Source organism: Psittacula echo, assembly GCF_963264785.1.
Source record: "Psittacula echo genome assembly, chromosome: 16".
Classification (NCBI taxonomy): Eukaryota; Metazoa; Chordata; class Aves; order Psittaciformes; family Psittacidae; genus Psittacula; species Psittacula echo.
In genome coordinates this window covers 184,936-211,402 of record NC_137752.1, presented here as the reverse complement: position 1 = coordinate 211,402, position 26,467 = coordinate 184,936, and the positions used below count along the sequence as shown (strand labels likewise).

Sequence of the window (26,467 nt, the reverse complement as noted above, 5' to 3'; positions counted from 1 at the left end):
GCTGCAGGGATGGGGTGGGTGTGCAAGGAGAGGTGCTGTGACCCTACCCCAGCGCTATCCAGGTGTGATGAACTTCTGGCAAAGTTAAAGATGCCAAGAGCTGGCACTGCCTCCAGATGTGTCTGTTTCCTCTATGAAGTAGTGTATTTTGAGACTGACCATGTCTTGCACTTGCCACATCCAAGGCACCAAATTGAAAGGAGGAGTTTGGGAGGGAGGGGAAGTCTTCCTACATGGAAGAAGCCTTGTGTTGCAGCTCAGTGCAAAAGGGAGTGTTTGCCATGTATGTCCTGGCTCTGCTGCCTTGGAGTAGCTGATGTGTGTGAAACCTGGGAGGCACACCTTGGTGCCTTGTCTTGCCTCATCTCCCGTCTGTGTGGGCATCGATCCTGCCCTCTTGCTCTGCTGCTGTGCTGCAGGTGCAGCCATTGTAGAGTAGGGCTTGGTCCATGAGGCAAAAAATGGTGCTGGTTGCAGCAGTGAGATAGAGGTTTCCTGATGTGCCTCGGGTCAGGGGATTCCTGCTGAGGGCTCCTCTTGCCATCTTAACTCTGCCCCTCACAGAAATACGCCACAAATCTGACGTACAAGAAGGCAATCTGTGACAAAGCTACTGGAGAACCCAAAATAGGGGCCTTGTTTTCCAGAGGGGTAGGTGGTAAGTAGTTGGTGTCCTGTGTAAGGATTTTGGATGTGATTGAGGTGCTGTTAAAATTCAAGGCAGAGCTTCCTTTGATTTTGGAGCAGGGAAAAGCCATGTTCTTGCTCTGTGTGTTCAGTATTTGTACTGTCACTGCAGCAGCCTTAAATCTGGATTTTCTTGATGGGAAACAATTGATATGTCACGGTTGATATCATGGTTGATATGTCACCTTCTCTTCAACATCATCTCTGTGTTTGAAGAGGTGAAATGACAGTACAGAAAGGAGCTTGCTTCCCTGGGAGCACGGAGGACTTTCTTGCAGGGCAGTGTGTTCCATCTTGGCAGGGGCAGGAAGCCCGTGCGCAGCAGTCTCTGCAGGATCAGGGCACTTGCAAGAAGCCTCCTACATTTAGAACAGCCTCCTCCCCCCCCCCTACGGGCTTGCCAGGACCTCCTGTGCTGCTGCTCTGCTGAGGATCCTGCGATAGCCACTGCGAGCTGGACGGGTGTGCCGTGAAACACGCCCTGGGAGCCGGGTGCCTCCAGCAGCCGGTGTGAGGAGCCGGGCGGGAGCGCGGCCGCGCGGCGGGTGCCGGGGAGCCCGCGGCTCGGTGCGTGCTTCTCATAATACCTTCATTTTTTAAGCAGCAGTTTTCTTAAGGCTTATGCTATGCAAGACCCATTCCTGCTCAGTCGTGCGATCTGGTGCTGGATTTCTCTGTGGCCTGTGATGCAGCACAGGGGATCCTCAGGGTTTGCCTGACAAGGGTGGAGGCTTCGCTTCCCTCCCGGCAGAGCAAGAAACCTAAGCTGGAGACGTGGGCAGTGGCTGGGACTGAACGCTGGGTTGCTTGGAAGTGATCTCTGCTGCTGATCACATTCCTGGGCTTACTGCAGAAAAGAAACATATTTTTAAGGTGGTTGTGCGCTGCTTTAAAGATTGGTGGGATTTTTGTTTGTGTCACAGTGGGGACTGGTCAGTAATCTGGCACATCGGGGCATCCCCAACCCTCGGGTCATTACTGGCATGTCGGCTCCATTGTGCAAGACTGAAAGGGTTAGTGTTTTGCTTGTAGAAACTGCCATGAGGTTAGGCTGGGAGCATGGTCTCCAGCATCCTTGTTTCCATTTAAATTGAGGCTCTGGATGTGCACTGTGTGTGTTTCCCACCTGTGATCACCTGTCCCAGCACAGGGCTCCACTGGTGCTTTCATCCCTTGCTCTCTCGTGCTTTAGCAGAGCAGGATGGGATCCTCGGGGATGAGCATTGGCTGGCAGCACCTGTGAGCGGGAGGTGGATTAGGGATTGCTCTGCCTCTTTGTGCTTGCGTGCTGCTGCTTCAGCGCTGAGGATGCTTGCCCTGTATTCCATTCCTGGAAAGTCGGGGCATAGCAGCTCCTGTGCACCATGGAGCTGGCACCTCCCTCTGCTGCAAAGCATTGGGCCAGTGGGGAAAAGCCAGTGGGGAAGTCCTAAGCGGTGTTTCTGTCTGTGGAGTGATGGGAAGACTTCTTTCACAGCTGGAAGATTCCCCCCAGCCAGCCAGGGTTTGGTGTCTCATGCTCACACTGCATGCGAGTACCTGCTCATCTCTCTGCCGTCACTTCTGCCAGTTTGCATGGGCACCTGGAGAGAGCTGTGTTAGCATTTCCCCCTCTATTTCAGGACTTTCAGACTCACTAATGGCCTTTCTTCTTGGAGATGGAACAAGCAGGTTGAGAAAAAGTTTAGGAGCTGTATTTCATGGGGACCTTTAGGTGCTTGAACCCAGAGGAAGTTTTACTTAAGAGATGGGGGTCCAGAAACTGGATTATCCAGGGAATGTCCTAACAAGTGGTCCTAACAAGCCTTCTTTGCAGCAGGCTGGCCCAGCGCTGCCTTCCTGGCCTGTTGCAAGTGTGAAGGAGGCAGGGGTGGGACAGAGGAAAACAAATCAGCTTCAAAGGAAGGGAGCTGGAGGTTTTCCCAGCACTGCTGGTCTCAGCTCCATCACTCACCAGCTCCTAGCCCTGCTGTCCTTTGCAAAGGAAATTCTGGGGTGGTGGGTGCATCGCTGAAGTTGAGTTGGCACTTTACAACCCTCCCTGCACTTCACCAAAGGAGTATCATGCCCCATCAGCAAGCTCCCCTCTTTCTGAAGTGCCTTGCAGCCTCTGTGGTGAGCAACATCTCGTACTCCTGTTTTTCAGGGAAACTGCTCTGTCCCAGCATGGAGTGGGGCTCCTTTGGGGAGCATTTCAACAGCAGGCAGTCGACCACTGGAGGGGATGGAGGGACATGGGCTGCTTGTGCTCATGTTTAGTGGGTGGTCAGCTGAACGGGGAACGTGAGGTGCGTGTCAGGCAGAGGTGTCTTTTGTTTCTGTCTCTCTTGCTAGCTTTCGGTGGGGCCATCATTCCTTCCCTTTCATAATTCAGCCACAGCAGTTGCAAAATTTCCCAGGGTTCCTCTCTTGCTATTATGGGTAGGGATTTCCAAAGCTTTGCTAATAAAAGAACAAAAGTTTCTATATCTGGGAAATGGGGAAATCAATGAACGGACTGTTGCAAGTGCTTTTTGTGGCATCTCAGGCAGTTGCCTAACACGATGGAGCTTTACGGGCAGTTCTTTTGTCAGCAATACTCGCTCCCTGTGCGCTGGAGCCCGCAGGGCTGGGAGAGAACAGTGGGCTGATGTCATGCAGAGGTGGGTGCTGCTGCCCAGGCCATGTGCAGTCTCAATGCCTCCCTCCTTCCTGGTCAGTTGGCCCACTCATGGTTGTGCATGCCAGGCTAATGCTTAGCCCTTTGTCACAGTGAAAATCACTGGGAAATATTCCCTTCTTGCAGTGTCCAGTAAATGGCAAGTTAGAGAGGAATACAGCACAGCCTTTGGTCTCTTCCAGCACAACTATGTCTGAGTTGGACACTTAATGCAGCTCTGCAGAGTGAGAAGAAAAGAGACATGACCAGGTGAAACTCTGTGCTGCTCAGGCAGTTGCATCCTCTGGAACCTGTCCTGGTGGTCTTCCCATCTTCACTTCCTTGCTTTCCCCTCTGTGATGTCCTAATAAGTACAGTAGGTTCAACTTCAAAGTAGTTAGCAAGTATTTTCCACTCCAGTGGGCTAATTAGATAAATTTCACATGCTAATTTATTCCTGTAATATTATTTTTTCCCAGGTACTGGAATACAGGAGAAGGTAAAAGCTTGGTTTGACCTTAGGGTCACGCTCTGAAGACTTGAAGATGGGAACAAATGATTAGTTCCCAAGTTTACCGTAGCACAGGCTTATTCCCTGATGCATTTGAGATCTTGTTCAGTTGAGCTTTAAGTGTTTTAGCTGACTGCAACCCAGGTGAAATGTTGTCCTTTGGCACATAGAAGAAAAGCTTTCAGATCAGCAGTGATGAACTACTATTTCCAGTTTGGTTGTTCCTGTCTGCAGCACTGGTGTCACCTTGGAGTGCCGCATAAATGACACCTAATTAATCCTTGCAGGAGTGGGTGGGAAAGATGTTACTTCGTGTGCACTAATGGGTGAAAGTATCTACTTGATCTATGGGCACCAAGGCCAGCCCCCGGATTCAGGCTGGCACTCAAGGGTTGAGTCCCACAGTGGCAGTGATGGCTGTCCTCATAGCACTGTAGAGGAGCTGGAAACACACCTTCCTCACAAAGCTTAGAACACTGAATCCCCAAGGCTGGAGGTAGATGTTGGGTCAATGGGGCTCAGCTCCCTCCCAGGGGCTGCATGTGGGGCACAGACACAGCGGGTGCCTTTGGGCCATGGGGTGAGTTGGTGAGGGTGTGGATTGCACAGTGTGAAAGCCTCTTGTCCTGCTGATGAATGCTTGCTGGCAACCAAGCCCTGCCAAGACACTTGACATCTCCTGCAACCCCAGCAGCATCCCTCTGCTCTTTTGGTGTGGCTCTGCCAGCCTGTGGCTGTTGCGGGCAGAAAGGCTTTAACCAAGAGCCAGTGGGGCTAGTGCTTCCATTTGTCACAGACTGAAGCCATGCACGAAGCTCTGGGGTGAAGTGATAGCTGCAAACAGCCTTGCAATGAATCACACTATCATGTTTATATCAAAGGCTGTTTCTTTTCCACTGCCTGCATATGGTAGATGTTATCAAGAGGGAGGAGCTGAAACTGAGTGCTAGGACTGTTTCCTGACCACATCACAGTAAAACTAACAAATCCCTTGGTCTCTGCTCTTGGCCAAGCTCTGTGTTTCTCTTGGGTGAATCGTCACCCATTTTATTGGAGCAAACTGGAAACTATGGAAAAAGTCTCCCAGGTTGAATTCTCATCTGCAAGGGCAAAAATTTAGGAGCATGCTGTAAAGTCTTGGATTTCTGGAAATTGCCCTGGCCAGGCTAAGGTCTGAGCCAATGCAACGCCTTGTGTGCATGGATAGGACAGCTTCAAGCCTGGCCATGGCTCTTGCATAAGTGCTGCAAGGTGCCGCTGCAGCACCCCTGGGCAGCATGTGTAACCTCCTGCCACATCCGTACCTCTGGGCTGGTTTCATCAGCCCTGTGGCAGGGTATTTAACCACTGTCCTGCAAGCCAGCTAAACCCCCATGGGCTGCAGACATGGACAGGATTGGCCATGAGCCCTTGGCAGGCTTTTGGGGTGGCATCATTCTGTTTCCAGCCCTTGGTGAGGCTTCAGAGAGGGGAAGGGTTGGTGTGGTAGCTGAGTATTTACAATGGCTTAAGGGGTTGGGAGAAGGGTCACCAATTGATGCTATGTTTGGTTCACTGGTACTAAAGTGTCTGAAGCCTTCACTACCACTTGTGTGTGTGTGTGTTGACTGAATAAAGAGGTGAAGTGCAGCCACGGGACTGCTGGGCCAGGAATATCAAGGTTACTTTAAATAAGCAGTTAGTAGGACTGTTGCCAAAGGTTGCCAAAGTGAAATGAGAATGCAGACCTCTGGAATCTTACCTAGTGTCTGGTGGAGCTCCCTGGGGCACAGCCTGCCTTGGGGGTTCATTCTGCCCAAGGGTTTGTCATTGCAGCCCAAACATGATCGCCTCTGGGGTGTTCTATTTACAGATTTTGACATGTGTGGTTCTCACCAAGCATCTGTGCTTGGCCCGTGCTTAGCTTGATCTGCCAGTCAGAGGACTGATCCCACCAGTCAGAGGTGGGTTGCTTGGTGCCCACTTGGGGTCTTTGCAAGAGCACAGGGGTACTTTAGCCCTGGCTATCCTGCAGAGATGAGAAAACTGCCTGCCAGTGTGGCCCTATTGCTCTTCTGTGTGGATTCCCATGCTGCATCCTAGAGCGGGGCTGGCCTGGGGATGAGGCTATCATTGATAGAGCTGCTTGATTTGGAGTATGCCAGCTGGAAACACAGTGGAAACAGGAGTTTCACCCCATTCAGACCCACAAATGTGACAGCATAGCATGGATTTAGCCCTGGGCATCTCTCATCCAGAGACTCCATCAGAGCTGGCCGTATTTATTTACCCCCATATTTTGGCAGCAATCAGCAAGCCCCAGGGTAGCTGAGACAGCAGAGAGTGGCAATACTGAGGATGAGGTGTGCTCTGCATGTGCCTGACACACAATTAAATGCCTTGAGCTGGACCTGCCTGCCATGAGATGTGGTGACTGCTTGCTCACGTACGTTCCACTGTTGCAGCCCATGGTGTTGCTGAAATGTCCTCACATCAGCATGCAGTTGCTGTGCAGCTGCTCCTTGGCCAGTACCTACGTGCCTTGGAGCTCTCAACACCTGTCCAAAGCCAACACATGGCTTTGGTGGATGCGCTGACCCTCGTTCTGCTCCAGTGTCCCCATGCATAGGACAGTATTTTTTTCTTTTTTGTTTAAGCATCATCAAGCACAGAAGGGCAGTGCTGTGGCATTCACATAGGGCTGAATTCAGCCGTATGAGATTCACATAATGCTAAGGCACTACGCTGCCAGGAGCCCTGTCCTGAAACAGCTTGGTTTGGCGACTGTGCTGGCTATCAATCAAGTACCATTTTGCTGCAAAAAGCGATGTACTTGCAAGGTGGTAAGACACTACAGCACAAGTAACAGAGGACAGCCAGATTCAGCTCTGTGCTGGCTCTGTTGTGAACCTGGAGTGCTTCAATTGCATTGCTTTAGTATTTACATTGCTGAAAGGATTGGCTCCATCTTGCCATGAAGAGATGGCTCTCACCAGATCCTCCTGCCCAGCGATGGAGCTGTTTGCTCTGTCATATGACAATGCTGTAATGTAATGGGCCAGGCTGGCTGGTGGTTGGGTTTGAGTGGAACTTGTGATGCTTGGTATTTTTAAATCCTGGCTCCTGGAGTCATGTGCGTGGGGCATCGTGCACAGTATCTGGAGAGGGGAGTGTGGTGCTGGCGCAGTAGTGTATACCCTGCTATTGTGGTCCGGAGCAGAGGCTTTCAAGCATTACCTCCATTCAAATGCTGGTCGTGGGCAGCATCTCAGGTGCTCATTTTCCTCTGTGCCTCTATGGTAAGAAATTTCCTCTGTCTTAATGTGAAGTCTTGATTTTGTGAACCCCAAGGGCTGTTTACATCCAAAGGCTGATTTTTTGGCTTTCTTGTGTCATCCTTGCACAGATGCTGGCAGGCATCTCCTCTGCCCTGTGTCCTTCTGCTTTCCCTGGCTTCTCTGGGTTTGTGCTTGGGTTGTCCCCGGGTGCTCTGGGGCTGTGGCAGCGCTTGGCAGCTGCACACCATGGTCTTTATTCCCCCTGGGCAGCCTGGGAGTGGGGAATTCAGATCCCATACCACTGACAGGGGCCATTGCCTTTTTAGTTTAGGCACTGTGTGTTCCAGAGGATAGCCGTCAGGATCAAGCCCTTGACTTTGAGGTATTGAGGAGCAGTTTGGGATGAGCTGTTTGACAGTCTTGGTTTTGTCTGGCTGTGATGTAACAGGTAACAGGTGAAGCGAATGCAGAGCAACGTCCCTGGTAATGCTGGTGGTCTGAGATCCAGGAGGGCTTGCTCTCCTGCCTGCCAGGAAATAGCACCCAAAAAAACTACCTTCAAAATAACCTATTTCTAATCACCCTTTTCTTCTCCCTTTAGGGGCTCCTGTGTGTATTGCCATCAGAGTCTGTAGGGATTTCTTTCATTATAGTATCCTGCTTCCCATGTTGGAAACTATGTACAAGTTAGAAACTGCAATCAAGTGATGAAGGAAAGTGTGGTTTGTTTGCAGTGCCAAACCCTGGGCTGACTGAGCAGAGCAGCTGGGAGGCACGTCTAGGGGCCCTGGGGAGATGTGTGAAGATAGGGGGAGGTGGGATGGAGATGGCTGTTGCAGCGGTTTGGGGTCCAGCACTGTGGCAGTTGCGAGCTGGGGAGCCCCTAATTGGAGGTGTAGGGGGTCCCACCTGGGCAGCCCTGTGTGCTGCTGGAGCCAGGAAATGGAGACTAATCCTTTCCTGCCCTGCTGGGTGCAGAGCAAGAGCGGATCAAAAGCAGCTGAAAATCCCGGATTTCCCTTTCTATTTGGCACAGGGATGGGGGAAACACAGGGGAGGAGGTGGATGAGCCACAGGGATGCAGCTCCACCTTTTCCTACTGCACAGGGTTCGATGCTTCCACACCCCCAGCCCTTGCCCCTGGGAGAAGTGGCGCTGCACATCCCTCCCCAGATATTTTGGGGTCAGCACAAGGCACAACTCTCCAAGTGTCAGAGAAGTGGCTGGTGCTCACACCCCAGTCAGTCACAGCATAACACCAAGTCTCCTTCCCAGACCTACAACAAACCTCAATTGCTAAACGTACCCACGACCCCTGGCCATCTTCCTGTGAGCCCACTCTGGAAAAGAGCTTTGCAAGAGGTGGTGAATCTGTGCCAGAGCCTGGGGCAAGGAAGAAGGGAAAGGGAACTCTTCTGTGGCTTGGCTTTTGCAGAAAGGTGACTTGGCACACAGCTAGCATTGCTCCTGCATGCCACGTGTGATGGAAATGCTGACACTGCTCTTCACCAGCACAGTGCAAATAGCAATGGGGTAATTAACTGTTGATGTGTATCTAATATATACTGCTACAATGTAAAAAAATTTCACTTGCAATGGTGCTGGCTGCTCAGGAATGGATTCATCAGCCCGTGCCTTCTGTGCCGTGAGAGGCAAAGATGGGAGAAGCTCATCGGGGGCAGGATGCTGCCTTGCTGCCACAGAAACTCTCGCTGAAGCTGGATGAGACCCTTAGGGAGCAGCTTGTTTGCCTTGCCCTCTGGCCCCTGCCCCTTCTGCAAAAGCTCAGGTTGTGTTTTCTAGCTGTTTTCCCTGCTTCTTGCAGATTGGGCTGAGGGCTGGCAGATAATTAAGTCTGTGCAAAAATGACGAAACAAGATGGTTGAGAGGAGGAAAAGAATCTTGTAAATGCCCCAAAACATCTGTAGCATGAGTTCATGTATTATTAAACATCAGAAAATCCACGTGGGAGATGCTTCCAAACACTTTAACCACAAAAACATTTTTATTCTCAGTTCATACATTTTTAGGCACCAAAGACAGTCTTGATACACAGAACTACAGGAAACAACACAAGCAGTTTCAGTGCTCATGGATGACCTTTTTTAATGAAAACTGAAATTCTTCATCACTCAGTGTGATTCTCAGAGCCAAGATTTGAGGGAAAACCAGCATAAATCATAGACCTGAAGGTAGAAAGTGGGTAGGGTTGGCAGCACTGTGGCCAGATTCAGCATTGTGGTGTGACTCTGTGGCACTCACCCAGTTTGTTGATATTTGTGCCACTGTAACCGGGAGATGACTTTGGCCCTTGGCCAGCAGCGTGCAGTATTGTTTGGAAGAACACTGCTCCTCCATGCCAAGAACCCACAACAAAAAGAGTTTTGCTGGCCATTGAAAGAGGCAGTGGAATAACTTCCCCCACTAGAACAATGCAGAACAGAAACCTTCTAAAGCAGCCATTGCCAAAGTGAAAAAAATATATATATTTAAAAAGAAAAAAACAAACAACAACCTCCTTTGTCTGAGGGTCTGACAGTACATGGGAATACTGACAGGCTCTTACAATTCTTAGTTGACTTTTCAGCCATGTCACTGTTTCATTTCTGCCGTACCTGGTTCAGGCCTGGGCAATGAAACTTTCCAGCTCTTGCCAGCCTCTTCCTGATTCTTGTGTGGCTGACACCAGTAAGTGTGTATTCAGGCTGTTAGCAGAATATTTTCACGTCCACTCACTGTGTCCCAGGGACAGACTAAGGTGAATTTGGCCAAAGCTGCTGGGCAGGGGCCACATGATGTCAGCAAGCTCCTGGGTGCTCTGGCTGCTGCTCAGCTGCTGGATGTCTCCTGCTGGGCTCCTGCAGCTCCTCTCCCTCATCCCTTACAGCTGCTCCAGGCCCTGTGGCTCTTCTCTCAGCTGCTCACTTTCAGTCACATCAGTGTTTCACTCCGCTGAAGCCTGGCTCCAGGTTTCACTTCTCACTTCAGCTCAAATCAGCTTTCCTGCCGCTTTCACAGCAGCTTTCCAACATGTCTGGGTTTTGATGTATGCTTTCCTTGACGTTTGTGCAGCCAAAAGAGATAAAGGACCATTGTTTAAACATCCTTTTCCATATCCCCTGCTAAGGGGCTTTGTTCCTGTTCAACTGATTTTTCTTAAGTAACCTTGGTTATATACTTGGTATTAATGTTATGTGTGTGGTACACCTTCCTGTTGCTTCACTTATTTGAGAATCTGACATTTAAATCTGTTCCACCTTATTCCTATGCTGGGCTAACTTTCTGTACTAAACCTAGGCTACATGTAAATCTGTTTCATTTTGCTACCTGTAGCTCTTCACATGAGCTCAGCACTGCAGCTCAGCATCTTGCAGCCTGTTTGGCTCCCATGTTTAAGCTGGTCTTTGGACAAAATTTAGCCTCATGCAACATATCAACTCTGTGTGCTTCTTTCCTATGATTGTGCTGTGGCATCAACTTTTCCTTCGGACTTCTTAGCATCTTTGTGGCACCATTCCATCCGCTGTGTGTGTTTGGACGCATCATTCCAGCGACATGGGGAATGCTTGGTGTTGATCAGGTTCAGGGAACTGCATCTGAGCATGCTGGGGAAGTCACACAGATGCAAACCTGCATCCCTGTCCCCAGTGAGAACCAGCAATGTCAGTCAGAACACATCCTCAGATGTAATGCAAGTGCAGGCACTCAGTGATGATGTATATGTGCTGGCAGGAGCTGTCACCCAGGCAGAGGACAGGGGGTGACCTCCTCACCGCATTCTCTAGACCAGGAGGAGAGCCAGCAGGATGGCAGAATGAAGCTGCCCTCCCTCTCCCCTGGTTGGGAGTGGGATCCAAAGGCCAGTCTGAGTTCCACGTCTGTCTGCCTGGCACAGCAATGTTCATGTCGTCTTCATGGATGCAGCAGCCCCTGTGTTGACCAGGGAAGGCGTGAGTGAGAGCAGGGCTGGAGAATATGCTGGGATAGGAGCTGATGATGAGGTGAAACAAAGGAGTTTGTTCTTGGAGTTTTCTCCGAATCAGAGGAGAGATGCTCTGCCAAATAATGCTGCTTTGTTACCTGCTGGGATTTCTCTGTTGATCAGTTGCCAGAGCCGCTTCTTTCTGAGAGCCTCCTTTTACACAATTCAGGTGAACGTGTTGTTTTGGCTAGTTGGTAGTCGTGGTGGAAAAATTTACTGCCTGCTCTTAAATGTATTTTTGAAAGGTGAGCAGAGCCAGAGCTTTGTTCTGTTTCTTTTCCACCTGAGCTCAGGAGCCTGGTCATGGGGAGCACTTGCTGCTATCCCGGTGATTGGGGGGGTGGGGTGGGGAGCTGGGATGGGAGAGAGGGGGCCCCTCAGCCCTATGCAAGCAAAGACATGAGCATCCCAAAGCTGTAGCAGCATGTGATGCTGCTCCCAGTTTCATAGGCAGTGGTTGTTGCAGTACATATTTTGGATATACTCAAACTTAAACAGGGGAAGTTTAGACTGGATATAAGGAAGAAATTCTTTACTGAGAGGGTGGTGAGACACTGGAATGGGTTGCCCAGGGAGGTTGTGAATGCTCCATCCTTGGCGGTGTTCAAGGCCAGGTTGGATGAGGCCTTGGGTGGCATGGTTTAGTGTGAGGTGTCCCTGCCCATGGCAAGGGGGTTGGAACTGGATGATCTTAAGGTCCTTTCCAACCCTAACTATTCTATGATTCTATGATTCTATATTGGACAGAGCAGTGTTTTGAACAGAGCTATTGCTCCCAGTCTGGCCACAGTAGCACGGTACAAATGTGCTGGAGGGAGGAACAATCACCTGCACAGAAAATCCAGCACATAACAGCTGGACTTCATGATCTTAAAGGTCTTTTTCAACCTAAATGATTCTGTGATACTATAACCTCCCTTGCCAAAGGTTCAGTGAGGGGAATAAGTTTAGGTTGAATTTCTCCTGGGAAGCGCTGCAGCTGGAAGGCAAATTCACTTTGCTTTGTGCCACTGTGTGGCCCATGGCTGCCATTTGTCTGAGCAGAACAGAGACTGGCAGCACTTGTGGTGCCCTTCAGGAAGGGAGGGGCTGTCTGTGGGAGTGTGACTCCAGCTCTTGGGGGACCCTACAAGGCTTGGGGTGCTTTGCTAAAGAAACTGCTACCATTGGACGTTGCCCAACACTAGCAATCACTTGTGTTTCAAATAGATCATGAAATCTCACTGTGTCAGGGCTGGTTTGTTTTCAGGAATGAGTTTTCCCTATTTTCAGGGGCTGCACACATTCCCATCTTTCCCTGCCAATTTCTGTGGCTTCGTAACCCTTCTCCTCTTTTTCTACCAGGGATTTTTCCTTACCCAACTGTTATACAGAGGGCCCATGCAAGCAAGGATGGAAATTACAATAACTCTGAGCACCTGGGAGACCTCAACTTGTCAAATGCTGATCCCTAAGCAACACAGAAAAATGTTTTTCTTTTGGTTACAAGCACCTGAGGTGGTATTTGTTAAAAAAGCTGACTGAAGCATTCTGGCAGAAAGGTGATAGGGAGATAAAAGCTGCCTCTAAAGACAAACAGCCCACGAAATAATAGTTCTTTACCAGAGGAGCTCTGGTGTGTCTGCAGTGTGTCAGGCTTCAGCAGCTTAATGCCTGCTGAACCCCGCCCTCGGGGGAGTGCTGCGGCTGGCAGCGGACAAGCATGTGGAAAAGGAAAATGCTGTGACCCAGCTCGCTCTCAACGTGTAGTAAAACTCCCGGGGTACCTTGTGATCCTCTTTGAAACAGCGAGCTGTGAGAAACCTTTTGTGCCTCTTTTCCTGCATCTCCCTGCCATGGCTGCCCTGCAAAATACTCGTGTGTCTTGGTGCTTTTCATGCGATGGACCGTATTGTCTTTGGCATCCTGGGCATATTTGAATCTTAGTAGTCATATTTTGTCTCTTATTTTTCTGGTTATTTTCTTTTATCTGTAAATGGCTGTGTAGCACTTCGCTGCAAAGGAATCAAGGCTCTTCTCACCAGAAATGCCCACACAAAGTGTGCTGTAGTCAGTTGTTTCTTAGAAAATGGCTTGGTTCCCCTCTCCTCCCTGTGTTAGCTTTGTTCTGCTAAGTTATTAGAGGTCAGCAAGCTTGAAAAACAGGTTCATGTTGTCACTTGCTGCCCTAATGGAAGATGCTCAAATACTTACAGCCAAGTGGATGGAATAAGAAGTAGGATTGAGGAGAAATGTTCCTGCAAGCTCTCAAGTCTCCAAGGCTTTTGGCATAATTGTATTGCCACTGCAGAACTTCAGGAGTCCTGCAGGGGCTGCAGGAAATGAAACACAGACTAGCTGGATGGAGAGGTTTGGATCCTAATTGCCCAGGGATGTGGTGTGCTTCCTCTGCTAGGAACTGGCAATATTTAGGAGCTTGCTAAAGGAACTTTAGACGTTTGGTGTGCTCGGAGAGGCTGGGGGCAAGCTGTGTTCCTGAATTAACCTGGTGCTTAATCTGTAGCTGCCCATGGGGGCTGTGGGGAGGAAGCGGTGTCACTGGCAAAAGGGACAAGCAGTGCAGGAGAGCCTGAGTCAGCCTCAGCCTTCCTCTTTGCCAGCAGAGAGAGTTCATAGTCCTGATCTGTTAGGGAAATGGCCCTGAGAAATACCCACAGCCTGCGGGCAGAGCAAATGATCCAACTGCCCTGGATCCAAACTACTGAGCAGAGAATGTCCTAAAATCCATGATGCTGTAAGCCTGGGCAAGTGATATATGTGTGACTCACCCTAAAATCTGGTTAAATAGGGGCATTGATTGTGTTTGCAAGTGAGAATTGGGTGTGCGAGGGACTGAGGACTGGCTATGATGTGTTATTCCACAGATTTTGGAAGCAACTGCTCTAACCTGACATCTGTATGCAGATTGTACTGAAAGAAGCAGAGACATTGTTTTCCCTTCTTGCACAAGCTTGGAGGCTTTTCCCTTGTCCAGAAGTAGAAGAGATAGTACTAGTTTATTATTACTTATTATTAAATAATCTTCCAGTTGAGCCTGTCCAGTGGAAATGAAAGTTTTCCAAATTAAAATCTGAATGTCTAAAGGTTTTGATTTAAGACTCGATGCAAGTGAAACAAACAGCCTGACTTTTAGTTAAAAATTCTTTTCCATTGGTAGCGCTTTTCCTCCAAAGTGCTTTACAAACAGCCATGGAAAGGGCTTCCCCAGCCCCTACAGTAGAAGGAACTGTTATTGTCTCCACTTCATAGCAAGCGGCCTGACATAGACCACTGCAGGGATTTACTCGACACAGCTTGTCAGTTGGTGCCTGAGCTTGGGACAGAAACTGGATGATGTCACAACTCCCACATAAAACAGTCTGGCTCCCATTGGAGGCTGCTGGTTTGGGTCCCGGTTCACAGCAGAAGCTGGTGGTACGTGATGCTTGTGCAGGCCTCTGCTAGGGGTGGCTGGGGTGGATTCTTGCCTTCTGTGGTTGGGGCCAAGATAAGCTTTCTTCAGTTCTCTCCTCTGACATCTGTCCTGCTGTAGGCTCACTGAGGCTCAAAGGAAACACAGGTTTTGCAAGGCGGTGGCAGTGCGTTCTCTTGGGACAGTGGCAAGGCTTTGGGGGTGTTTGCAGGCAGCCTGATGCCATATGGGAGGCAGCAACCTCTGTGAAAGTGTTTCAGAGCAATGCTTTGGGCCTGGCAGTATTGCTCACTCAGCCTGTGACTTCATGGAAAAAGAAAAACCAAAATCAGACACACCAAACCAGCAATACCGAGCACGGGAACTGGGTAACAATTTTGTCCTGTAGGAAATACATTGGAAAGCCCTTCCTGGAAGTGGAGCAGTGAGATTAAGGTAAAGGAGAGCAGTTGCTGGGAGGGGTGTAGAGCAGAACTGAGGGGGATGCTCACAGGCCACATGTATGAGCTTGTATGTGCTGGGGAGAATTGACTCCAGGTCATTGAGCCTGGTTATTAAGAAACAAAAGGTCTGAATCTGCGGGTCCTGATCCAAATGCATTGAGCTAAACCAGGAGGCTGGCTTTGTGTTTGCAAAAGCCTCTCTGTGTTACCCACTCCACAAAACTGTGGCAGAGGAGCACAGATTAGTGGCCTGTAGATGCTCCGGTGTTGGCTGTGTAGGTTTGCATTTACTCAGCCAAGTGCTGATTTTACAGTGGCAGAAAGAAACAAAGTAGGGGGTTTCCTGAAGCACCCAGTTCCTGGGCCTGCTGAAGTCAATGGGACATACACAGCTGATGTCAATGCAAAAAGCTCAGTGTGTTGTGAATGGTTTTGCTGAGTTTGCCAAGTATAAATCAATGATGATATTTTCTTTAATGAGTCACTCAATCATTGATCATTTCCTTAGGTCCCTTGCTCCTGGAGTCACGTGCTTATAAAATACTTGCATTTTTCAACAATTTCTACATCTTCAGGAGTGTAGGGGAGAGTTCTGAGGGTGTGATCCTGTGTGGTCTCTTTCGGCTCTATGCTTAGAGGCAAATCAGAAGCCCTGAAAAGTTACTTGCTTTGAATCTCACTCTTTTCAAGAGTCTAGCCCCTGACAGCTGAGAGTTTGGGGTTAGCTATGCTGAGCAAACATCCTGAACTTGGGCTCCTGACCCTGCTTTGAGTGTTTTGCTTTTCAGACCCAGAAGGTTCCCAGGAGAGAAGAAAGGAAACTGGTGGGCTATTTTTAAACACTTGCAGTTGCCTTCCTGCTTTATATTATTTATTATCCATTATCAGAAGTGTTTCTCCCCTGCAACCGTCTTTAGTGGTCAACCAGGGGACCAGTGAAAATTGCCTATCAGAGATGCATTTTTCCATAGAGGTCAGATAAAACTGGAGGTTTTTTAAGGGTTTTGCCAACTGAAAATGAGTAGTACTGTTGTTTATTACGTGTACTCGAGCAGTGCCAAGCAGTTCCAGTGGTGGGCCATGATTACACTGCCCTAAGAGATCAACACTGAAGAAAAGTACAGTCTCCCTCCCAAAGATCCTACAAACACTGATTTCTGTGAGGGAACCGGGCGCTACCTCCAGGTTCTGCATGTACCGGATGAAATGATGCACACCACTGGTCTCATTTCATAGCACATCTTGCAGTGTCATGCAGTTTCTGCATGATGTGCCAGTGGGCTGAAGGACACCTGTGCAGAGCATTCTCACATCCTTTTTGCAGCAGAGAGAGCTCTGGGGACCTGACTGGCTGTGTGAGGTGACCTGGCCAGGTGATCCTGGGCAGGGATTAGGGCTGCATCCCTGTGCCCAGGCAGCGTTAAAAATCCACAGTGCTCCCAAGAGAGCATCCGGAAAGTGCCGGGCTGCCTGGGCCAGTGCAAGGCCATGGTGCGGGGCTGGATGCCCTTTCCCAGGATGTCTCAGAAGGTCCTCTTGCCTGCTGCAGCTCCTGATAAGCAGGACAATAACTCGCCTTGTCTTTACTCATCATCCTGCCTGGTAAACTTTTGAGTTTGAAGGTATTGCATCCCTGGCAGCTTTGTTAATCCTTTCCACCCACAGCAGGAGCTGTTGGTGCTCTCAGCAGAGCTCGATGGGCAAACCTCAGCTTCATGTTCTCACTGGAAATAAAGCCAGGGGCAGGAAGGTCCTGGGAGGCTGATGTTATTTCAGCTGCGCAGAGAGCCAAGGAGCAGAAGTTTGGGTTTTGGTGTTGTCAGCAGCAACTGCCCTGGACCCTGTGACACATTTTATCAGCAGCATATGAGGAGAGAAGGTGAACAGCCTGGGGAGGATGGGAGTGTGCTGCACTCAGCACAGGGGGCTAATTAATGACAAATAGTTTTGCCCATTTCTCTTTGCCTCTGAAAACAAATTCATGTTGCAGGGTTTCAGCATCATTTTGGAGGCTCAGGGCCTCATTAAATCAGTGGGATCTGAAGTCATGCTGTCCCCTGGGCCCATTTCTTTTTTCCCAAGTCCCTGCTGGGCTGAGTGCAGAGGCCCAGGTCCTGCAGTGGTCCGTTTTCACACGCTGGGGCCAAGCATGGGCTGCAGGGGCCTTGGTCACATCCCTTCATCTCCCTGGGGACGCTGCCTGTGGGGCAATGACTGCGGCACACATAAAGCGCAGCTGTGGACAGAGAAGGACTGGGCAGGGCTCTGAACACATGCAGCACTGTTCGTGGCGGCTCAGCTCAGGTGGTGAGTTAAAGCTTGTCTGTTCAGACAAAACTACATTATGAATATTCATGCACTTGAATTTAATACTTTTTCTTTGGGTGGTGTGTGTGAACTCCAGACCTAGGTGCTGTACCAGCATCTGGTGATGCCAGGATCCTCTCCCAAAGCCGCTGCCACCAGTATAGGTTTGCTCCTTACCACCCTAGTTAACCCCAGGCGCGCACGCCCCCAAGCTTCGCTCCTCCGGGCAGCAGCGCGTCGGCGCTGCCCGCGTTTTCGTGAGCTCGGTATTTTCCCTAGCCTCCCGCGCCCCTTCCCCCGCCCCGTATCCGTCCTCCCCCGTCCCCCTTCCCCCCACCCCGCGGGGGCCGGTCCGAGTCGGGCCGGCCCCCGGGCGGGCGGAGGCTGCGGGAGGAAATCCAGCGCTTGGGTTTGCAGCCTGGTCGGCTCCGTCCCGGCCTCGTGGTAACATACAGCTGCTTTGGGCCGGCTGCGGGCGCTCCCATTGTCCCCCTGCCCCGCCGAACTGCCCGCTGCAGCTCTCCCTGCCCGGTGGCCTCGGGCAGCCCGCGGGCGCTGGCGGGGCCGGCGGCGGAGCGCGGCGCCGGGGATGCGGCGGGGCCCATGGTGAGCCGCCGCCGCCGCCGCGCCCCGCCGCACCATGCCGCGGCGCCTGTTCCCGAGAGGATGTTCGAAGGCTGCCGGCGAGTGCGGAGCCTCTGGGGCGGCGTGAAGCTGGAGGTGGCCGGCGAGAGCAGTCCCGTGGTGCTGCACAGCTTTACCCAGCTCGACCCCGACTTGCCGCCGCTAGAGGTGAGCGTGGAGAGTGGGGTGGTTGGTGTGGGGAGCAGGGGGAGCACACGGAGCAGGACCCGGCACACAGCCCGCTCTAGTTTGTTTTTCTCCACCTCACTGGCAGCATGGGCAAAGCTGGCACCGAGTCTGATCAGTGGTTGTGGGCACGCATAGCGCTGTTTCATTTCGTGTAACAAATGGGTGCCCCTGCTTGGCTCTTTTTTGCTGTGCGTCCCTGTGCCATTGACTGGCGGGCAGGCTGCCAGGCTTTCTGCTTTCACTTAAGAGATGCTTGAGATGCTTTCTCTCAAGACAGCAGAGAAGGGGTCAGATTGCTAAAACTGGGGGCTTTTAATATTTTATTTGAGACTGCTCAGGTGTGAGCTGCTTGGAAAGGCTTAGGCTTGTCCAGAACACAAAAGTGTCCTCTGGAAGGTTATGGGTATTGGAGCAACTTTGCTGGAGGATGCAAAATATTCGTGCTTCGTTGGCTTCAACCTGCAGCGGTTCAGAGTCAGCCTGTCCCTGGGGGGTCTCAGCCTGGGCGGTTTGTTGGCGGCAGGTGTGTGTGAAGGGACCTGAAATAATCTGAGTCAGAGCTGTGCTTTTTTTCTTAGTAATCGATGATCATCTTTGGCATGCCATGAATGTCATTGATTGTGAGCAAAGGGTGTGTTAAGAGACACTCAGCTGGAGAAAGGTTTTGGCATTTGAGGTGGTGCTTTCACGCAGTCTGAGCCCTGCATAGCTTGCTGGTGGTGCGGGGGTTAATATCAGCAAGGGTCAGCAAATCTGGCTTTGCTGGGATTTAGAGCCAGCTGCAGATGTGCTTCTCTGCTCTGGATACTTCCTGCTGGAGTGGGGCGGTGAAGGGGGGGATCTGCACTAAAACCTTTTGGGTTACTGTGTAGATACCCACACAGAGCAGCCAGCATTTCAGGAGGTGACGGCTTCTTCTCCCAGCACTAAATACTCTACCCCATAACCTAAGCTTGAAAAGCTTGTCAGCCATAGATGGGAAGGGATTATCTCAGGCTCTGGCTGTATCATTCACCTCTGGCTGGGTGGAAGGGGCTCATCAGCTCTGCTGAGAGTTCATCAAACCTCCAGCCAGCTTCCTTTCCCTCCTTTCCCTTCCCTCCTCCTCTCTCCTGGGGTGTATTGACATGGTTTAGAGTACATCATCTGGTTTGTGTTATGCCTGGCAGGAAGTCCAGCCTCTCTGGCCCACAGCCCTCCATGAGGCTGAGGGGCCGCAATTTTGGCAAGGAGAGCAAGAGAAGTGGGGAGGAGCTGATGGGGTGATGCAGCTTGCTGCTCCTCTCACCCCAGAGGTACCTGGCATATGTGAGCCGCCCATGCACTCTGGCCAAAGGATGCTCTGGAGCTCAGGAGAAGGGTTGGCAGCATCTGGGGTGATGGAGGCTGAAGGAGGCTTTGCATGGTCCCAACTGGTACTGAGCAAGCTCCTGCTCTTCTGAGCACAGGAGAGAGAGATGATTGCCCAGCAGACCTCCTCTGAAGTTGTCTTTGCCCTGATTCCTGTCCTGGGCTGTACATGAGTCTGTGCCTTGTAATGGTCGGAGCAGAGGCACAGCATCTAATCGCTTGGGCTTTCTTCCCAGCCTTGAACAACTTGCAGACAAATTCCTCCCTTCTCTGTACCATCCATTTGCAAGTGATGGCAAGAAAAGGTGTATCCCAGAGTGGTGTATGGTGACCCGCTGCCTCCTGGGCGGCTTTGAGGTGCTCGAAGAGCTGCTCTCCTTGAGCGTGTTCCCATGTGAGGGCCTACATGTTGCTCACTAATCCCCGCTGGGCACATTGGGCTGGTTAGCATTGCAGGGCATGACTGTGGAAGGGGAAAAAAGGTGTCAGTGTTGTGACAACTATCGTGGCAGCAGCCTGGTGTGGTTATAATCCTTAGGTAGAGAGACTGCAAGATGCTTGGTGGGAGGAGAAGGCAGATTATTTGAATAAGAAAATCTCCTGAGATCCTCAGTGTTTGGGTGAGTCCGACTGGGTGCCCCTCAGCACTGCTGGGTGCTCCATGGGAGCCTGCGGCTGCTGCCTCCACCAGAGAAAGCTCTACTTCCCAGGCTTGGAAGGGCCCCTGCACTAGGACTGAACTGTTTTTGGCAGAGCTGTGCCAGCTTGTGGGATGGCTAGTCTGGTCTCACAGAGAACAGAGGATCTCTGGAAAGCTGCTGGGCAATTTGCAGGGAATGTGGATCTCATTTTCTATTCCGTGGCTGAGCCTTGCAAATATCAGCAGGCAGACCTTTACCTGTGTCCCACAGCAACAGTATTGATAACCCTGGCATCGCTTTGGGGTCCTACTCAAGGTCTAGTGGCTGCGTGCTTCCAAGTGTTCTTGCCATGATTTTGACCATGGGGAGTGGAAAATTTAAACCATCTTAAGCAAAGGATCGACAGCAGCTTTGCAGACCTTCTGCTTTGACCTTTCCAGTTTCACTCCATCCCAAATCAGCAGTGTTAATCCTTCCTTTCCAGCAGCAGCCACAAAGGGAATTTGGTGGCTGTCCTCATCCTTGCTGGACAAGCATGCCATAAACATCACTGCAGAAGACAGAGACCAAATTTTTGATGAGGCTGAACCTTGAGACAAGTGGCTGGGCTGACTCATTCAAAAAACCTTGTGTCCTTGTATTCTGGCTTTATTTGTCTTCTGAACAATTAGGAGATTTTTAGTTGCCAAACACATCCTCAAAACCTGGAATTGCTCAGCCCTGATGCCTTGGAGGTCATTGCTTGTTCTTTGCAGCTGGGAAGGAGGTGAGGGAGTGGCAAAGATATTTCTTAAAAGCCATTTTCTTTTACCTTCCTGTAGTGCCTTTGGAAGAAGATTTTCTCCCAGTCTGTTCTCCTCCCCCAGGCATAACCTGATATGTTCCTTGCTATTTGGCAGATGAACATCATCTGTTGGTATCTCTTGGATGGGGACCTACCTTCTGGCTGCCTTCCAGAAAGGTTTGGAGTTGGTGATGAGGCTGGGAGCAGGCTGAGATGCTGATTGTTGGTGGCTGCTGCAGGGTGGGAGTAACAGGAGTGGGAGGGATTTTTTTTTATTACTATTTGATATGATTAGAGAGAAGTTGGAGAGAGGCTTCTAAATGTCTATGTAAGAATCGTGTTACTTGGAGGCTGCTGTGCCATGATTCCATAGTCTTGGAGAATTTCCACACATCCCTGTGCCTGGGTTTGGGCTACAAAAAGGGCATCAGGCTGGCTGTGCCTGTGAGGACAGCTCTGGCTGAGCTGTCACCCCTGTTCTGGAGCTGAGGGGTTGGCTGTCACCACCCCCCTGTTAGGGCCATAGCACAAGCCTAGTTTTGGGGCCACCTGAGCTCATCCAGCCATAGGAAGGGCTCACCACTAGCAGTTCCTTCATCACCGTTTCTGGCTTTCTAATTGTCAAACACTCTGCCCCCAAGGGATGTGTAACTGAAGGAGCAATGAACTTATTTAGGTCACTCTAGACCACATTTAATGTCTGGATATCCCCTGCTTGTACTTTCTCTAATGCCATTATCTCCAGAGCTGCCTGGTGACTGGCTTTCAAGCAGATGAGTGCCTTTTATTTAAATATATACATGCAGCAGAGCTGTTTCAGTTCTCAAATATTTCTTCCATTTCCTGTGGACTCAGCAAGGAGGGGGAGGAAATGTTGTTGCTAAGAAGCAGGATTTGGATACAAAGCTGGCTAAGCTGCTGGCAGGGGGCACAGGAGGCTCCAGCACAGCTCATGGCGGGTCAGAGTTTGTGCATTGCTTTGTGGGATGGCATCTGTGGGGTCTGGGTGAGCATTGAAGCGTTACTCGGGCACTGGGGAGAAAGAGTTGAGTTGTAGGACTCGTACCCTCCATAGATTAATTTGTTCATCCCATGGTGTGGTGGTGGGTTGGACACAGTGGCCTCCCCAAAATGTGTGGCATTTGCTGCAGGGATCTGTTGGACCTTCATTCTGCAGCAGCATCTGGAGGTGAGGCTGGCATGGGGGCTTCTGCAAGGAAAGACATGATGCCCAGGGAGACTTATTCACCATCACACTGAAAATACATCACAGTCCATAGCTGGAGCTTAGGAAACTGGCAGCGGGGAAGGATTGAGCTGTTTGGCTACTTCAGTCTTTGGTTTGTCTCATTCCTGTCCCTGTGCAGGGACTCACCGCACACCACAGCAGCCCCAGCCCACCTGGCTTAATGGAGCTCCAATAAAGGTGTATTTGGACTTTGCTCCTGAGTCGTTAGGGAGGTGCTGAGGTCTGGCATGGAGTAATCCCAGCTGTTCCCGGGGGCTCTGCCTTATGAGTTGGCCATCTGAGTAGAAACACAAGAAGGGGTTTGGAGCAAGGACAGAGGTGTGAGAGTGCTGCACCGTGAGCCCACTCCTGAGCAGGCGCTTCAGCTTAGCACAGGGGTAGCTTTGCTCACATGTAAACTGGTGTTTGCAGAAGGGCTTTTGTGGATGGGCCTTTTGTTCTCTTAACACCTGGGAACAGCTCTTCCAGAGGTGACAGGAAAGTCCTTTCCTAAATCTCTGCATGGACCCTCATGTGGGCTGCAGTGAGCAAACACCCGTCTCCTTCAGTGCAGTGAAATGGAGGGTCTGCCTAAACTAAAACTTCTCTCTCTCGCCACCTGAATTTGTTTTGTTTTTTATGATGTTATGTAAAATAATTTCTATGGTTTTTGGTTACATTCCTGGAGCCCTGTTGGTACAGGTTCTTATAGGGCAGAGCTTTTACATTAGGTAACTGCTGAGAATTTCTCTAACATACCTGAGGGTCAGTAGTTACATGACAGTTAAATGCCAGTGGAGATTAAGCACATGCAGAGGCACATGCATGTCCATGTCTGCGTGCACAGCTGGACAGGAGTGTGTTTGTTTCCAAACACAGTTGATATTTTGATGAGCCCTGCTGTCAGAAGCACTGCAGCGGGGAAGGCGTCTTCCCACTGTGCATGTGGGGTACTGGGTGGCCGTGCAGCGGGGCCAAGCTACCTGGCAAGCCCTGGGTTCGGTGGAGGCAGGACAGAGATGGCTCCGGCTGCTAGGCACCAGCTGAGTCCTTGTAGCTGACAGGAGAGGAGAAAGTTCTTTTAACTTGCAAACAGAGCTAATTGGGGAGGAAACTCATTGAAGGCGACTTCATCTGGAATGCTGAAACATTATTTTTAGAACAGCTTTTCCTGCAGCTAACCACACTTTAACAAACAGCAGCTGAGCTGAGGGCCTGTGTGGAAACCTGCTTTTCAAAGGGTTTGCTACCTGTCTTACCAGAACTTCTTTTCATGTGCTGGAGTAAACCCATGCAACCTTTTCCTGCTCTTTGCAGTGGTTAGGTCTCCATGGAGACTTGCAAGCTGAGAACCTGCCCTAGGCTCCTGCTTCAGCTGGTGTTTTCGTTTGTGAAATGATTTGTTTAGTTTGGGTTTACCTCTTAGAGTTGGAACTCACTTCAGGAAACCATCATTTAGCCAAGCTGGGTAAAGCAAAGCATGTTGCCTGAGACTGGCAGGGTGAAAACTTAGCAGTGAGAAGCGAACAAGGATTATGAAGTGCACACCTTCACATGGTTGGGGGGCTTGGGACCTCACCTTCCAGTTTAGGCAAAAACCCTAGGGTTTTTGTTCAAAGATACTTGCCTGAAAGGCTCTGTGCATCAGAGCAGCAGCAAAGCTGGTGAGCTGTGGGAACTGGGAAGTGTGGGAGGTGTGAAGTGGGGCTGATGGTGTCACCCCCATTCCTCCCATGCTGTGACCCAAACAATCACTGCAGATTTTTCAAGGTAAGGCAAATGCTCCATTTGGTGTATCATCTTCAAGCAGCCCAGCTTTTTTACAAACATTGCTTTTTCATAGAATCTCAGACTGGTTTGGGTTGGAAGGGACCTTAAAGCTCAGCCAGTTCCAACCCCCTGCCACGGACAGGGACACCTTCCACTAGAGCAGGTTGCTCCAAGCCCCTGTGTCCAACCTGGCCTTGAACACTGCCAGGGATGGGGCAGCTACAGCTTCTCTGGGCACCCTGTGCCAGCGCCTCAGCACCCTCACAGGGAAGAGCTTCTGCCTAAGAATCTCAATCTCCCCTCTGGCAGGTTAAAGCCATTTCCCTTGTCCTGTCCCTGCAGGCCCTTATCCAAAGCCCCTCTCCACGTTTCCTGTAGCCCCTTTAGGCACTGGAGCTGCTCTAAGGTCTCCCCTTAAGGAGCCTTCTCTTCTCCAGGCTAAACCAGCCCAGCTCTGTCAGCCTGGCTTCAGAGCAGAGCTGCTCCAGCCCTTGCAGCATCTCCGTGGCCGCCTCTGGACTCGCTCCAGCAGCTCCATGTCCGTCTTGTGCTGTTGCCCCAGAGTTGGACCAGGACTGCAGGGGGGGGCTCCCCAGAGCACAGCAGAGGGGGAGAATCCCCTCCCTGAGCTGCTACTCATGCTCTGGGCATGCAGCCCAGCACACGGAGGGGTCCCAGCTGCACTTCTGCTGGTCAGGACCCTTTGGCCAGATCCCAGTGCTGAGCAATGTGGCAGCAGTGACCATCACTATGATTACTGGGTTTCTATCCAACAAACCTAGTGGTTTACTAGATTCAGTCTGAGTTGCAACAGTGAGAACTGGCATTAAGATGGGCTGGCTGGTCCCTCTCTTGCAGCATGCTGGGCTGACTCAGAACATAGCTATGCCTCATGCCAGTGTCATAACAAACAATCCTTGAGGCAGTTCTTGAGGAGGGGGGTATCCTGCAAACTCCATCTGTCCCAGTGCTCATTCCTGTGGATTTCAGCAAAACTCAGCTCTGGGAGTATGGAGCTGTTTGAGGCTTGACCTGTCTTAGGCCAGGCAATGGCAATGGAAATGGAAAGGAGCCATGGAAGGACAGTAGGCACCTCTGCTGTCTTCACACTGATGCTGCCCCATGGTCATTCTGCACATCAGCTTTTCGGGTATCCCAGGGTTTGTCCCCCCACAAATAATTTTAAATAGGAGTACAAGCTGCAGGAATGCTCACCTGTGGCTTGTAATGCCAGGGGATGAATGCGTCAGGAACAGATGAATCAGGGCTGGAGCGTGCCTGTACTGGCTTGCCAAAGTGACATGGCTACGAGGAATAGGCTTACTTGTGTGGTGTTTTACCTGCCATGGAACAACTCTATTAACATGAGAGTATGCTTGCCTGCAAGTGCCTATAGTGAGCAGCGCCAGGTTGAATCCCGGTGTCCCTGCACAGATGCAGGTATGCTGCAGGCTCTGCTACACCCTTGTCATCAGCCATCACTGGCTGGGAGAAAACAATCCCCAAAGTCTGTGCTGAGTCAGGGTAAGTGGGAAAGTGGACCAACCATGCGGGAAGCTGCCTCCTGTCTCCCTGCCACCCTCCAGTGTTTGGCTAATACCTGATGGAAGATTGGCTGCCTGCAGGTCTTGCTCTGGCTGATGCTCAGACATGGTCCATGGCAGGACCCGCACCTACAAGTACAAGGCAGAAGGTCCAGGTAGGAAATTTATCCCACCACCCTGCCTGGACAACCGTGTTCCTCATACTGCAGGCGCTCTCAGCCCTCGCCATATGCAGGATCTGGCACACCCAGTGCTCAGGGCAAGGCCCAGCCCCAAACCTCACTGCTTGGGCTCTTCAGGTGTGCGTTCAGGCACTTGACAACAGCTGGAGTGGTTTTGGTTTTGTTTTTTTGCAATTGTTCTCCCTAAAGGTGCCAATTAAACTTAAGCTCTCAGTTGCTTCAGCTGTGGAAATCAGACTTAGTTGACTGAGCATGCTGAGTGCAGGTGCCCCAGGTGTCAGTTTATTGACTCTTGCCCCTGTACCTTCCTGTATAGCACCTCCTGCCTCGTTGACACCTATTTAAGTAATGCTCAGAAGGTGGGATTTTCTTGATTGCAAAGCAAAAGAAGCTTTGCTGTTCCCACTTCCAGCTTCTGACAGCAGCCCCAGGGAGAGAAACAAATGGTGGAGGAGAAGGATCTCTCCCAGCCCTTCCCAGAGCGAAGGGGATGGGCTAAGACCTGCAACTGGGATGTGGTGGGACATGCTGGGGCTGCAGGTGTCAAGAGGAGGCTGAGATGAGACAGGCTCTGCCCAGACTTCCATGAAGCATGCTGGCAGCAAATGGAGGCGTCCTACGTCATCCTGGCTGGGGTGGGAGTCAGGCATGAGGGGCATGACCAGAGAACAAAGGCTCTCATTTATTCCTTCCTTCCTTTCATCACAACCCCTTGCTGCCTCCCAGCACTGGATTGTTTCTGCATTTTCTCTGCTTCAGCTGTTTACTGGGTCACCCTGATGCAGACATGCACACAAAGAGCGAGCCTTCCAACGAGGCTGTTCCTCTGCCACCAGCTCCGTGAGCCCCTCTCCAGTGGTGCCATTGAGACAGGCTGGGAGATGCCTGAGCCTGCCCTGCTCTGGGTCAGGGGCATCC

General features: G+C 50.9%; 1 protein-coding gene across 4 annotated transcripts in view; it reads left to right on the top strand.

The window, feature by feature from the left end:
• Positions 1-26,467, top strand: part of RALGDS (ral guanine nucleotide dissociation stimulator) — a 54,682-nt gene that overhangs the window by 11,825 nt on the left and 16,390 nt on the right. The window lies entirely within an intron of this gene.